The 14,397-nt window shown below is 43.4% G+C and overlaps 1 long non-coding RNA gene across 1 annotated transcript; it reads left to right on the top strand.

The window, feature by feature from the left end:
• The first annotated feature begins 4,015 nt into the window (after positions 1-4,015).
• LOC138981748 (uncharacterized) lies at positions 4,016-14,101 on the top strand. Its single transcript, XR_011460705.1, has 5 exons — positions 4,016-5,046; positions 6,565-6,678; positions 7,521-7,626; positions 8,381-8,533; positions 11,434-14,101. It is a non-coding gene; the product is annotated as an uncharacterized lncRNA (long non-coding RNA).
• Positions 14,102-14,397: the final 296 nt, after the last annotated feature.

Here is a 14,397-nt window from a genome sequence, read left to right as displayed (position 1 = left end):
CACGGGAAGTGTAGGCTCACTGTGACTTTGGCGTCTTTTGATTTTAAACCTAAAGGGAAGTAACAACTGCCATCAAGGTCAGTCACCCTCACGTGAGCCTGTCAAAGACTGACAGTGTCGTAGTGGCGTATGTTTAAAAAAAATAAAAAGTTGAAAGTATTTAAGAATCTGGTCTTGGAATTTTACGTTTCGTGAGTTCTTCAATTTGGCATTTGTGAGCTCTGCAATTTTCAAACAGGAAATGATCTAACAGTTTCAGGTAAGCTCACAGTGATTGACAGATTAACGAGCCCTGCGTGGGTGTACCAAGACGGTTGAAGTTTTATAGCTGAGAGTGAGAGAACACGTAAAAGCATAATGCTGCATCATAACTGTACATAAAACGTAACATACGTCACATAAAAATGCTTCTGAGTACAGAGGTAAGAAGTTTTGATTTTCGAAATGTTAAGCCTTAAGAATGTTGTGCAAAATGTTCACCAACACAGCAGTTTTTCCCCCACATAATGTGCACGGTTGTAGTTATTTGCGCCCTTGTTTTTTTTTAAACATCACCAGCAGGTGTATTATAAAGTATGTCGCTTTAACGAATGCTCCAAAAGTGGGTGCATGCTTTTCATAAGAGTACCGTTAGTGCCGTGGCCAGAATTAACGAGGCTAATTGTACGCTCTCAATTACATCATTAGTTCAGCTAGTTACGGAACAGCAAGTCGACGGTACGTTCAGCTGGCTGGCAAGTATGCCATGTATTATGACACTCAGTACTGTGTTCTTCTGCTTGTACAATGACCTTCCTGATGTTCATTAGAGATATAGGGCTTGCAAGAACGAAAACAAGATGATGAACACATCTTATTTTGGCACAAACTGACGTGGATTTCCGTCTCATTGCATGGTTAACTTCTTCTTCTTCTGCGTTCGTGGGCTGAAACTCCTACGTACACTCGTGTTTTTGCACGAGTGGACGTTTACGTGACGTGTATGGCCGTTTTTACCCCGCCATTTAGTATAGGCAGCCATATGCATACGCCGCTTTCGGAGGAAGCATGCTGTGTATTTTCGTGTTTCTATAACCCACCGAACTCAGTCGGACATGGATTACAGGATCTTTTCCGTGCACACTTGGTCTTGTGCTTGCGTGTACACACGAAGGGGGATAAGGCACTAGCAGGTCTGCACATAAGTTGACCTGGGAGATCGGAACAATCTCCACCTTAACCCACCAGGTGCGGCCGGGATTCGAACCCACGACCTTCCGCTTCGGAGGCCGGCGTCTTACTACCAAGCCATTGCGCCCGTCGCATGGTAAACAAAACAACCAACCCACCAATCAATCATCCAACCAACAAACAAACCAAACAAACAAACAATGCACGCAGGTAATTATATGTCCGTCTCTCCGTTAGTCCATCCGTCCGCCCGTCTGTCTGTTTGTCTTCCTGTCTGCATGTCTATAGATGTGTCTATCTTTCTTTCTTTCTTTCTTTCTTTCTATCTTTTGATTCAATTTTTCTTTCTTTCTTTCTTTCTTTCTTTCTTTCTTTCTTTCTATCTTTTGTTTTTTATTTTTCTTTCTTTCTTTCTTTCTTTTCAACCGTCTGTGCTTGTCTTTCGTTGTGTGCGTGTGGAGTGCATCTCTACGTGTTTTAAAAGGTCGGAGAAAAGGACATGCACGGTTAGAAATCAGAACAAATGCAAGAAAAACAAGTCGCGTAAGGCGAAAATACAACATTTAGTCAAGCTCAGTCGAACTCACAGAATGAAAGTGAACGCATTGCATTTTTCCGCAAGACCGTACACTCGTAGCATCGTCTGTCCACCGCTCGTGGCAAAGGCAGTGAAATTAACAATCCAGAAAAGCGCGGTAGCGGTTGCGCTGAGGAGGATAGCACGCTTTTCTATATCTTTATTCTTTTTAGCTTACTGAGTTTGTTTTTAATCCAAACATATCATATCTATATGTTTTTTGGAATCAGGAACGGACAAGGAATAAGATGAAATTGTTTTTAAATCGATTTCGGAAATTTAATTTTAATCATAATTTTTATATTTTTAATTTTCAGAGGTTGTTTTTAATCCGAATATAACATATTTATATGTTTTTGGAATCAGAAAATGATAAAAAATACGATAAACGTAAGTTTGGATCGTTTTATAAAAACAATAATTTTAATTACAATTTTCAGATTTTTAATGACCAAAGTCATTAATTAATGTTTAAGCCACCAAGCTGAAATGCAATACCGAAGTCCGGCCTTTGTCGAAGATTGCTTGGCCAAAATGTAAATCGATTTGATTGAAAAATGAGGGTGTGACAGTGCCGCCTCAACTTTTACAAAAAGCCGGATATGACGTCATCAAAGACATTTATCGAAAAAATGAAAAAAAAACGTCCGGGGATATCATACCCAGGAACTCTCATGTCAAATTTCACAAAGATCGGTTTAGTAGTTTACTCTCAATCGCTCTACACACACACACGCACACACACACAGACACACATACACCACGACCCTCGTCTCGATTCCCCCTCTATGTTAAAACATTTAGTCAAAACTTGACTAAATGTAAAAAGAAGAAAGCAAATCAGGTCCAGGAATTTCGCAAGCGCTGTCGGCTAGGTTCGATTTGCGTGGGCAGGTGCTAACTAGACACCGAAGGGGTAGACACTTTGTTTTTTGTCAATACCTCAGCTGCAGTTTCTTGTTAACCCCTTTTACACCCACCCACTACAAACTCTCCCTTCCCGCCCCCGCCCCCTTCTCTTTTCTCTTACTTCTTTCTATTTTTCAATCTCACTTTTTAGTTCACAGCCCTTTCCCCATTCCGATGCAAACAGCGTGTAGAAACGAACCTAAACAGAATAAAAGTTAAATTTGCATAATTTGGCTCTCTCTCTCTCTCTCTCTCTCTCTCTCTTTCTCTCTCTCTCCTTCTCCCTCTCTCTCTCTCTCTCTCTTTCCCTCTCTCTCTCTCTCTCTCTCTCTCTCTCTCTCTCTCTCTCTCTCTCTCTCTCTCTCTCTCTCTCTCTCTCTCTCTCTCTTAGATCAGGACTAGCTGTAAGGAGGTATTACACACCGGTACGACCGAACATAAGGTATCAATAAACTCCTCTTGTGCAGCGGGTTGAAAGTATACCCTGATCCCTCGGAGATATACCTCCACTCCGGTCTGAACGACCTCACGTGACATGTTATATGGTAGAAGAGCATGCTGTCGCTTATTCTCCTTCTGAAGATGAGGTATACCCTCAGTTCGGTTAGACTGAAACGATGCTCAAGCAGTGGAATTTGTGTGTGGTTTGTTTCAGAGCAAAATGTTATTTTATCCAAACAAGAAGATATTCTCGCGCACCGCCTTGTTCAGGATATCCACAAGTTGACAATGATGTGTGCGAAATAAATAAACAATGAAACGAACCAGAACGGACGGACGGACGGGCAGACTGACGGACGGACTGACGGACGGACCGACGGGCAGATTGAGGGACGGACCGATCGATGGACGGACGGAGGGACGGGGGGAGGGGGGGGGGGGGGGCGGGAGGGGGGGGGGGTGGCGTTACGGGTAACCCCTCCTGATCCGGTCCTGCAGGGTATTCCTTCAACCCTCTGCACAAGAGGAATCTATTCGGATACAGACTGAAGGACGGACGGACTGACGGACGGACTGATGGACTGACAGACAGACTGTCGGACGGACCGTATGGACGGACATACGGACGGACTAAAAGGACGAAGGAACGAATAAACGAAGGAAATAACGAAGGTCGGAACGAAAGAGCGAACGAACCAACCCACGAATGAACGAACGAACGAACGAACGAACGAGCAAACAAACAAACAAACAAACAAACAAATAAACAAGCAAACAATAAACAATAATTGTGTGCAATCTGGCCCATTTTCAGGGCATTTGTCAAACGTTTGGAGGAGGTCCACAGTTAGGCCTGGGTGGGGGGGGGGGGGTTGTCCCACCAACAGGAATTCCCCCCCCCCCTCTCCCCTGTATTGGGCCCTGCACAAGAGGAATTTATTGATACGGACTGAACTTGAAGAACGGATTGACTGACGGACCGACGGACGGACGGACTGACGGACGTACTGAAAGACTGTCGGACGAACTGTCGAACGAACGAACGAACGAACGAACGAACAAACGAACGAACAAACGAACGAACGAACTGACGAACGAACAAACTGACGAACGAACAAACAAACGAACAAATTAGCAAATGAATACATACATTCGCAGAAAGAAAAAGGCAAAAGGTACATTTGTGGAGTCAGTAAGGGGGGTGGGTGGGCTTCCGGAACCCAGGAACCTTGGGAATCCCCCCTGGCCTAGAACACACACACACTGATCGACACTGACACACACACTGACACACACAACTTGACGAACGCACACACACACACACAATACACACACACACATCCACACCGGCACACACACACACACGCACGCACACACACACTGTGACACACACACGTAAACACACACACCGGCAATGACACTGACACACACACACACGTACCGTACACACTGACGGGCACACTGCCGGGCACACACTGACACATGCACACACACACACACACACACACACACACACACAAACACAAACACATACTGACATACTCGCAACTGACATAGCAGAGGGGGGTGGTAAGTCATTTGAACGTTTAATTTCTTTTGTCACAAATTTAACTACCCATCCGTTCCTTGTGTTTTTATTTTGAGATAGTTTTGTATTTTTAGTCACTGCAGCGAAGGGACATCACTCCCGCCACCTTATCTGTATCTTCTTCTGCTTGTTGCCGTAACACGTGTAGACCAGTCCAAATCGTCCAAATGTAGTGGTCATCTGCAGAGACGCCGCCGTGCCGTACAGCTTATCCTGGATGGGAGTCGGGATTCGCTTTTTTTGCACTGCCATTGATGCCAAGAACGGAGCAGCCAGGGTCATTTCAATTTTCATCCAGGAATGGCACAAGCGAGCCAAACCGGCCGATGGTCTTTCGACTCCATGGAGACAGCTGGTGAAGGTAATACTATTTTTATTCCTACATTCGTGTTGACGACAGAGTGCAACGTTTCTAAAATATGATCGGTGCTAACAGAGCAGCAGGAATATACGTGCCCTTGATGACTTGGTCACTTTCGGTTTCACGGTACCAGTAAAGTCGATCGAACCCCCCCCCCCCCCCCCCCCCCCCCCTTCCTTTTAGGACCTAAACAAATCTGAAAAAATCAGGTCTTGAAAGGAAGAAGTCTTGAGATGAGAGTAAATATAGAGAGGTTGTGGACAGACAAATCTGAGAAAACAGGGTCTTAAAAGGGAGGGAGTCTTTAATCAGGGGATATTAAAAGTGTTGTTCCACTGTACTACCAAAATTTCCAAAAAGAGGGGATACTGTTTGATGTTACTGTAAAGACTTACAGTAACACTGTTCTCTCCGATTGCCAGTGTTTGTACTTTGAAACAGATTGTATGACCGGCACGGTTGGCCTTGTGGTAAGGCGCCCGCCCCGTGATCGGGAGGTCGTGGGTTCGAACCCCGGCCGGGTCATACCTAAGACTTTAAAATTGGCAATCTAGTGGCTGCTCCGCCTGGCGTCTGGCATTATGGGGTTAGTGCTAGGACTGGTTGGTCAGGTGTCAGAATAATGTGACTGGGTGAGACACGAAGCCTGTGCTGCGACTTCTGTCTTGTGTGTGGCGCACGTTAAATGTCAAAGCAGCACCGCCCTGATTGGCCCTTCGTGGTCGACTGGGCGTTAAGCAAACAAACAAACAGATTGTATCCTGAAATTTAGCACTCCATGTGTTAACATTTCCACTTCCAGGTCTGTAGTGTGCAAACGTGTTGTCACTGTTACAGCTGAAATGAACTAACAAGAATACTAGTCTGATGTACATAAAATATGGGAGAGGTTTGGGGTCGGGGGTGGATGGCAAGCATAACATTGATAAATGACTATAGTTTTGCAGTGGTTTGCTCTCTTGTACTATGAGTGTTAACAGCAATTGTTTATAATTTGTTACTCAACTTACTGTAAGGACTATTACTATTAGCTTTTCTCAGCAACTGCAAACAATTGTGACTTAATTGCAAGAGCGCTTCATTTAACATTGGGACACTTCTTTTGGTTTTTTTAATGGCTATAGTGTAGAAACTAGAAATGCTGAGATACATTAATGTAGTCATGAACAACAGCAACAACAAAAACAAGAACATGTTTTGAATTCTGATAGCTAATGAAACTGACAGCTTGATTAGAAATAGAATTATGTAGTTTTTGCAATTGCTGACTGAGTTGCATCCTTTGGTTTTACCTTGCATTGATTATCACCTTTGCTGACAATTGACTCATTGAGTGCAGTATTGAGTAACGTATAGTTATTTTATTTCAAGTTAACTTCTGGCTCTGCATGGTGTTAATCCTACTCAAACTTAGTCAAAGTAAGGTATCATTATTTATGAATAATGTGAAGTTGAAGATACAAATTAATGAGAAAGTTTGTGTATTTTTCTGTACACTCTTGCTATTTACTGTTTCAGTGCTGAACCATTTGCTTGAATGCTTGATCAGATGATGACAGAGTGACACCTGGTGGTACCCAATAAAACTGCCTTTGCTGCTATAACTACAAGAAATTTCTACAATTCAGAACAGTAAGTGCATGAGGTTCCATTTTAAGCTGTCAAGAGTAAATCTCAGGAATAGATTAGAAGATTTAGTTATGTCACACATGTCTTGCTTTCTTGACTTTTCTCACACTCTCTTGTCAGACTCAGAGAGTGCATGATTGTACATTTTTTTTACAGTAATTTTTTATGTTCCTAATTGGAAAACAAATGTGTCATAATCTTAGTGTTTAGGATAACTATATGGCAGAGAGAATCATGGAAATGATTGGGCGATGGGGGTGTGTCGCTGGTGTGCAAGAGGGTGGGTGGGTGTGGAGAGAGTAGTGATGGTAGTCAACTACTAACTAAAAGATTACTGATTGCATACATTTAGTGTTTATTGATTTGGAGGGTGGGGGAGGAAGGCAAGCAGTATTATTACATGTGTATGGGTATACTAGTTGTGCATGTTCCAAATGGGGGTGGAGGTTGGCATGGCAAGCAATAGCTCAGTCGGTATAGTGGCCTTGAAACCGGTTGTGGGGATTTATTTCTCAGAATTGACGTTGTGCAGACTCTGCTTGGTTTCTGAATAGCTTATTAAGCCTGTGACTGTGTGCATACATAAAGATCTCAAGTTCACAGTTTCAGGGCTTGGAATTAATGGAAACATCAACACACATGTAGGAAAAACTCAAAAAAAGGAGGGGGGGGGAGTTTGGTCCCACGGTAGTGTTTGAATGAAAGCAATCTTACTTTTTAAGAGGGTAATCTTGCAGGACTATGATTCTTACATTGGTAGTTGACTAGTGTAGTTGTGGTTTTGTACTAGTGAGGAATGTCATCTATGTCATGTGATTTCTTGCTTCTTCTTTTTGTGTGTGCAGCTAAAGATGTTGGACCTTGCCTACAGCCTAGTTTTGCATAGATCTCCAACACCGTGGCTTTACTCTGAGACACCTCAGAAAACACAGCCTTTTCTGCTGCTGAAAGGTAAACATTAGGTTAAATTTGTGTTTGTTTTGATTTGTATGTTTTCCTTTTGTAGTCTATGGCAGGAGATTTGTGCAGGTGTACAAATGGTAGAGGTGTCAGAGGAAATGTCCACTTGTTACTTGTCTCTATATCAGTATATATGTATCACAAATACGCATCAAATGTACTGATCAATAGAGACCACATGGACAATTTCAAGCACTTTTCTGCCAGGGGTAGGGTCAGCTATGTAAGAATCATGTCTTACTCTGTTCATGCAAAAATAAGGTTCTGCATTTGAATGAGTTTGAATCAGGCACCTGTGTTTTTGCTCTTGTTTGTGCCCTCTTGTGAACTGTTAACTTATGAACAACCACCCCAGCAAGCAACTCTTTACTGTTCTGAGCACAACAGAAGAGCGCATGGTCTGGGCATATGGATGGTAAACACATCTCATGCACAAGTACAGGCCTGAAAGTGGCGAGTATTTTCAATTACTCGCCATGGCGAGTAAAAATCATGTAAATGGTGAGTAGAAATGTTAATCTACTCGCCACATGCGAGTAAAGTTGATAAAACAAATGGTTGTTTTGACGAGTAAAGTTTCAGTAAATTATGAGAAGTACATGTACTAGCAGTGCTTCATTTTGTGGACTTTCAGTGCTGAAGTATGATTGTGTGGATTGATCATTTTGTATTCTGTTATTCAGATTGCCACTTGCTTTCTTTTACATATATTTACAAGATGGTGGCTGATTTGTGTGTGTTGCAGAACACAGGTCCATGAATAAAAGAACCCAGCTGGTATTCTTCATTCATGGAAAATGAAAGGAAATTTATCAGCCAGGATTCGCCACTCACTCTGCTAAGGGGGAACCCCGGTCAGCCCTACAGTGGATGAACAGCTTGGTCCTTGGAGGGAAAGGTAACTACTGCAGCACTTTAGAAGGGGTCTATGTCGACCAACAGTGGCTGTATTCCCTGTATGTTAATTTCCTGTACATATACAGGGAATATACTTCCGTTAGACGCCATGGAGTTACTTCAAGCTTGTGAAAGTGATTCAATGGACGAGAGTACCAGCGAGGAAAACATAATACCAGGCTGTTGGGGGTGGGGGTGCAGATGTTTCTTTAACTAAATCCGTTTTGATAAACGGTCGAAGCATGTTTTGCTTGATTGGATGCCGCACGCGAATTCAGGATTTTAAATAGATTCTCCTATCTAACCGCAGTCACGCGCTTGGCGCAAGATTGTACGATATTATACTTCTTTACAGAAAATCCAACTGTATTCCCGGTACACAGGGAAAACACCTATGGCTATGGGGAATACACCTTCTTTTGGTCGACATAGACCCCTTCAACCTTACAATATGTGAATGTGTAGAATATTATGCTTTTGCTTAAAGCTTGTTACATATGACTAAGACAGAAATGTTAATCATTCCCTTGGTGCAAATCATAAAAAGAACAATAGCGATCTGATGTACTGTGGATCAATCGAGGAAAAGGTGTGTATGACCTAGAAGAAACTGGTTTTGAAAGTGCTGAGGATGGATGGAACATTGATGCAATATCATTTACTACATTGAACCTGGGTTTCAAACTGAAGTGCTTTTTTATGCAGGGTTCGTACAGAGTCCTTGAACCCTGGAAAACTCCTTGAAAATTGGAAAACCTTTTCCAGGCCTTGAAAAGTGCTTGAAAATAGAGTTTTGTTAAATAGTCATTGAAAAGTACTTGATTTTCCAAATTGTTGCCTATACATTTCGTCAGCAGCTTGTCTTATTTAAAAAAAAATGCAACCCCCTTTTTTTTTCGTCAAATACAGTACACACATTTTGGGAGAATAAAAGATCGAGTGAAAACAAATTAAAGCAGACGAACTAACTATTACTAGTCACCTGTAGTTGCTTCCCTTCCTGAAGGTAAGCTTGGTGCTTTGCATTAAATTGGGGAAAATCATGTCCTTGAAAAGCATTTATTTGGTCCTGGAAATGTCCTTGAAAACTCCTTGAATTGTATCAGCTCTGCCCTGCAGGAACCCTGTTTATGCTTCTTGTTATATATACTGTTCAAAAAAGAAACGCATAGCTTGTAATATTTGGTTAATTTAGTTATATGGCTACAAGGATATCCACCAAACTGCAGAAAATGTTTATCTGGTCGTCGACCTTTCGTCCATTGTCACAAGTGAGCTCTGCACGTGACGCATGCGTTATCAGTGGCTACAATGTCAAAATTGCTCATTTGGCATGACCACTCGTCATGCTTCAGTGTAATGTCGTGAAACTCGGGGAATATTGAGCTCTCACCATGTCTTCCAAAACCCATAAAAGCGGATTGTTCGCCACAAAGAAATCAGACGACAATTCAGCGACGAAAGATGGCCCGATTGAGCAGAGAAGACCGCCAAATTGCATTGGGTCGTTTACAAGCAGGCCAAAGTCAAAGTGCAATCGCCAGGCACTTCCACGTGTCCCAGGGCACCATCAGTAGACTGTGGGTCAGGTTTCAAGCCACTGGCTCCGTTGCTGACTTGCCACGAGCGGGAAGACCAAGGGCGACAACTGCTGCTCACGACCGCTTCATACGGCTCCGCCACCTCCGGAATCGTTTCCTGTCGGCCTCATCTTCTGTCCAGGCTCTCCCCGGGCCACACCGATTATCGGACCAGACCGTGCGGAACCGCCTGCATGAAGCTGGTTTGAGAGCTCGCAGACCTCACAGAGGAGCTGTCCTCACCCGCCGCCATCGCCAGAACCGAGTGCAGTGGGGCAACCAGCACCTTCGCTGGACCGTCCGGAATCACTGGAGACACGTGTGGTTCAGCGACGAGTCCTACTTCCTGCTCCAGCGACATGATGGTCGGAGGAGGGTCTACCGGAGAGTAAACGAACGTTACGCGCCCAACTGTGTGGATGAGGCACCCGTTCATGGTGGTGGAGGCGTCATGGTGTGGGGGGCGATCAATACCGCTGGAAGGAGCACCCTGGTGCACGTCCAAGGGCGCATAACTGCCCAGCGATACGTGGAGGAAATTCTGCGCCCACACGCCCTTCCTCTTCTGGCTGACCAGGATGCCATATTCCAGCAGGACAACGCTCGCCCGCACACAGCACGACTCACCACCCAGTTCCTCACCGACCACCATGTCCAGGTGCTTCCCTGGCCATCCATGTCGCCAGACATGAACCCGATAGAACACCTCTGGGATGAATTGGACAGACGTGTGCGCAGGCGAGAAGAAGCGCCGGCAAATCACCGCGATCTATTGCAGGCACTTCAGGAGGAGTGGGACACCATCCCACAGCAAGATATCCGGCATCTGATCCAGCCCATGCCCAGAAGGTGCCGGGCAGTTGTTGCTGCTCAAGGCAGTCACACCCCCTACTGACTTGACAGCCTCGGCACCCAATCGTATTGATTGACTGATTGATTTGAAGATGCAAATGAACTGTGTGTGCATTCAACTGTGTCCATACCAAATTTCAAACAAATAATCTAAATATTGGATTTCTGTTAATTTTTTCGAAAAATAAAACAAATTTGGCAAGTAGCAACTATGCGTTTCTTTTTTTGAACAGTATATATGGTCTCGATTGACTCCTGTGTTCAAGAGACTGTAAACAACCATAAACAATCTTGTGTTGTTATGTGGTGGTGGTTTTGCTGTTGTCTAGCATCTACCCGTAATTGGCTTTATCAAATGCACCAGAAACGAGCATGAGTTTGTCGGATTAGTGAACTGTTTGAAAAACTTTAATGTATTTGTGGTTGACAGGTTGTTATTATTTCTATATTGTGTTCTTCTTTTTCTCAGGTGGGCTGTCTTCTGAAACATATGAATCGGGAGCGTCACATCTTTCTTCCTGAGACATCCCCTCTTGAAAATGGTGTGGCGTTTAGCTGAATGGAAACGTGGCAGTGTCCTGTTTTTCATAGCTTCGATGCGCGAAGTTGGGGATTTCAGCAGAGAATTTATTGATTGATTAATTAATTAGTTATTTAAGCTCACCTCACTCCTTAGTGTTATTTAGGGGGATGGGGGGGGGTGGTGTTGGCCTGGATCTTGTTAGTGAACTTTCTTTCTGGCAACTCGCATCAGAAATTCCAGGTTTGCTTTCAAGGCAATAGACGGTTTTTGAAAATAATTCTGTTAGGATTATCAGCAGTCCGGAGGTGTAAAAATCCCTGTACTGCAGTCAGGTTTTTCAAAACATCTCGAGCACGCTCTACGCCTCTGACGGGCTGTATCCCACAATCGGGACAAACGACCAACTTGGATGTGTATGCCATGCGCACAATATGATACCCCTTGCCTTTAAAAATCAGCGGTCACGAGTTCATCACAGTTCAGAATTTGTTGTGTAAAAGATAGCCGCTGTCAGCTAGCCATTCGTGGCTCAGGTGATTATATTTAATACAAATTTAAAAAAAGGTTTCTTATGTAGCGCACGCCGCACAGCATACACATCACAGTCAGTCGCTTGTCCTGATCGCAGGATAGCGTGAAACATGCTCCGGGAGACTGCCAATAATCCTTACATAGTTATTTAAAGAAATTGTGTATTGGTACAGCATGTTATGCATGTACTAAGATAGCTATTTGTAAATATTTGGTAGATATTTATGGTGGTGTCCCGAATTGCTCCCTCCCAATTTGCCCCATCCCATATGGTCCCCAATTATTCTTGCATTTTGCTGTGAGTAACATAAAGGCATTTGTCTGAAGCGCATTTCCAAAAAGACCCCCCGCGGGTTAGGGGGAAGAATTTACCCGATGCTCCCCAGCATGTCGTAAGAGGCGACTAACGGATTCTGTTTCTCCTTTTACCCTTGTTAAGTGTTTCTTATATAGTCAATGTTTGTACAGATTTTAGTCAAGCAGTATGGAAGAAATGTTAAGTCCTTTGTACTGGAAACTTGCATTCTCCCAGTAAGGTAGTATATTGTACTACGTTGCAAGCCCCTGGAGCATTTTTTTTATTAGTGCTTTTGTGAACAAGAAACAATTAACAAGTGGCTCTATCCCATCTCCCCCCCTTTCCCTGTCGCGATATAACCTTCGTTAAACACCAATTAAAGAAAGAATTTCCAAAAAGCATAGTTACCATTTTTTTTTTTAAATCTGAATCCGTGACTGTTGTTCTTGAATACTCTTTCGTTTAGGTTTCCAAAAATGCTGATATAAAGGGGAAGGATAGTTGAAACTGTAACCGTTTACATTTTGCTCCCAGATTTGCAGTTGTTGTTTTTACTAGGAGTTTGGACGGGCTCGGTGTTCTTGTGGATAAGACATCGGCCTCCTATTCAGAAGGTCATGAGTCAAAATCGCGGCCGCCTGGTAGGTTAAAGGTGGAGAATTTTCTGATCTCCAAGGTCATTGCTTATGTGCAGACCTGCTAGTGCCTTATCCTCCTTCGTGTGTACACGCAATCACAAGACCAAGTGCGCACGGAAAAGATCCTGTAACCCATGTCAGAGTTTGGTGGGTTATAGAAACACAAAAATACCCTGCATGCTTCCCCCGAAAGCGGCGTATGGCTGCCTGAATGGTGGGGTAAAAACGGTCATACACGTAAAAATCCACTCGTGCAAATTTGTGAGTGAACGTGGGAGTTTCAGCCCATGAGCGAAGAAGAAGAAGAACTATGAGTTTTACTCTTTTAAAAAAATTATTTTCAAATTCGAAGATTGCCACAACAGTAGTCTATCTCATCCGACTTGAACCCTTCAGACTCCCTGTACATGTACTTGCAGTTTAAACTCATATTTTGTCTGAGAATAGTTTTCAAATGCAAAGTCCTTCAGAAAAACTGCGAGATAAAAATCTGGAGTGCTAATATCGTGTTGGTGTATCGTGTCAGTGGCCGAGTGGTAACGCACTTGCGCTCGGAAGCGAGAGGTTGCGAGTTCGACCCTGGGTCAGGGCGTTAGCAATTTTCTGCCCCCTTTCCTAACCTAGGTGGTGGGTTCAAGTCTTTCGGATGAGACGAAAAACCGAGGTCCCTTCGTGTACACTACATTGGGGTGTGCACGTTAAAGATCCCACGATTGACAAAAGGGTCTTTCCTGGCAAAATTGTATAGGCATAGATAAATTTTCATAAAAATGTCCACCAAAATACCCGTGTGACTTGGAATAATAGGCCGTGAAAAGCAGGATATGCGCCGAAATGGCTGCGATCTGCTGGCCGATGTGAATGCGTGATGTATTGTGTAAAACAATATTACATCTCACACGGCATAAATATATCCCTGTGCCTTGAATATGTGCGCGATATAAATTGCATAAAATAAAATTAAAATAAAATCCCCGAGCTTAGAACTGTACCCACAGAATACGCGCAATATAAGCCTCATATTGATTGGTATGTAAGAAATGTTAAGTCCTTTTGTACTGGAAACTTGCATTCTCCCAGTAAGGTAGTATATTGTACTACGTTGCAAGCCCCTGGAGCAATTTTTTGATTAGTGCTTTTGTGAACAAGAAACAATTAACAAGTGGCTCTATCCATCTCCCCCCCCCCCCCCCCCCCCCCCCCCCCCTCTTTCCCGTCGCGATATAACCTTGAACGGTTGAAAACGACGTTAAACACCAAATATAGAAAGAAAGAATATCTTTGAACAGCATTTGGTTGGAAAATGAAAGTCTTCACAAAGCTATCTTCTTCTATTTGTGTGGTTAATATAAATAGGATTTAACATAACAATGTGGTACTGGTATGGGTTTTGTAAGTGATTACTCAACTTCTGTGAATTGTACCTTCGTGGTGATCATGCTA

The sequence above is a fragment of the Littorina saxatilis genome, linkage group LG1 (assembly GCF_037325665.1).
Source record: "Littorina saxatilis isolate snail1 linkage group LG1, US_GU_Lsax_2.0, whole genome shotgun sequence".
NCBI classification, from domain to species: domain Eukaryota; kingdom Metazoa; phylum Mollusca; class Gastropoda; order Littorinimorpha; family Littorinidae; genus Littorina; species Littorina saxatilis.
The sequence above is the reverse complement of the archived record's forward strand: the minus strand, read 5'-3'. Positions and strand labels throughout refer to the sequence as shown.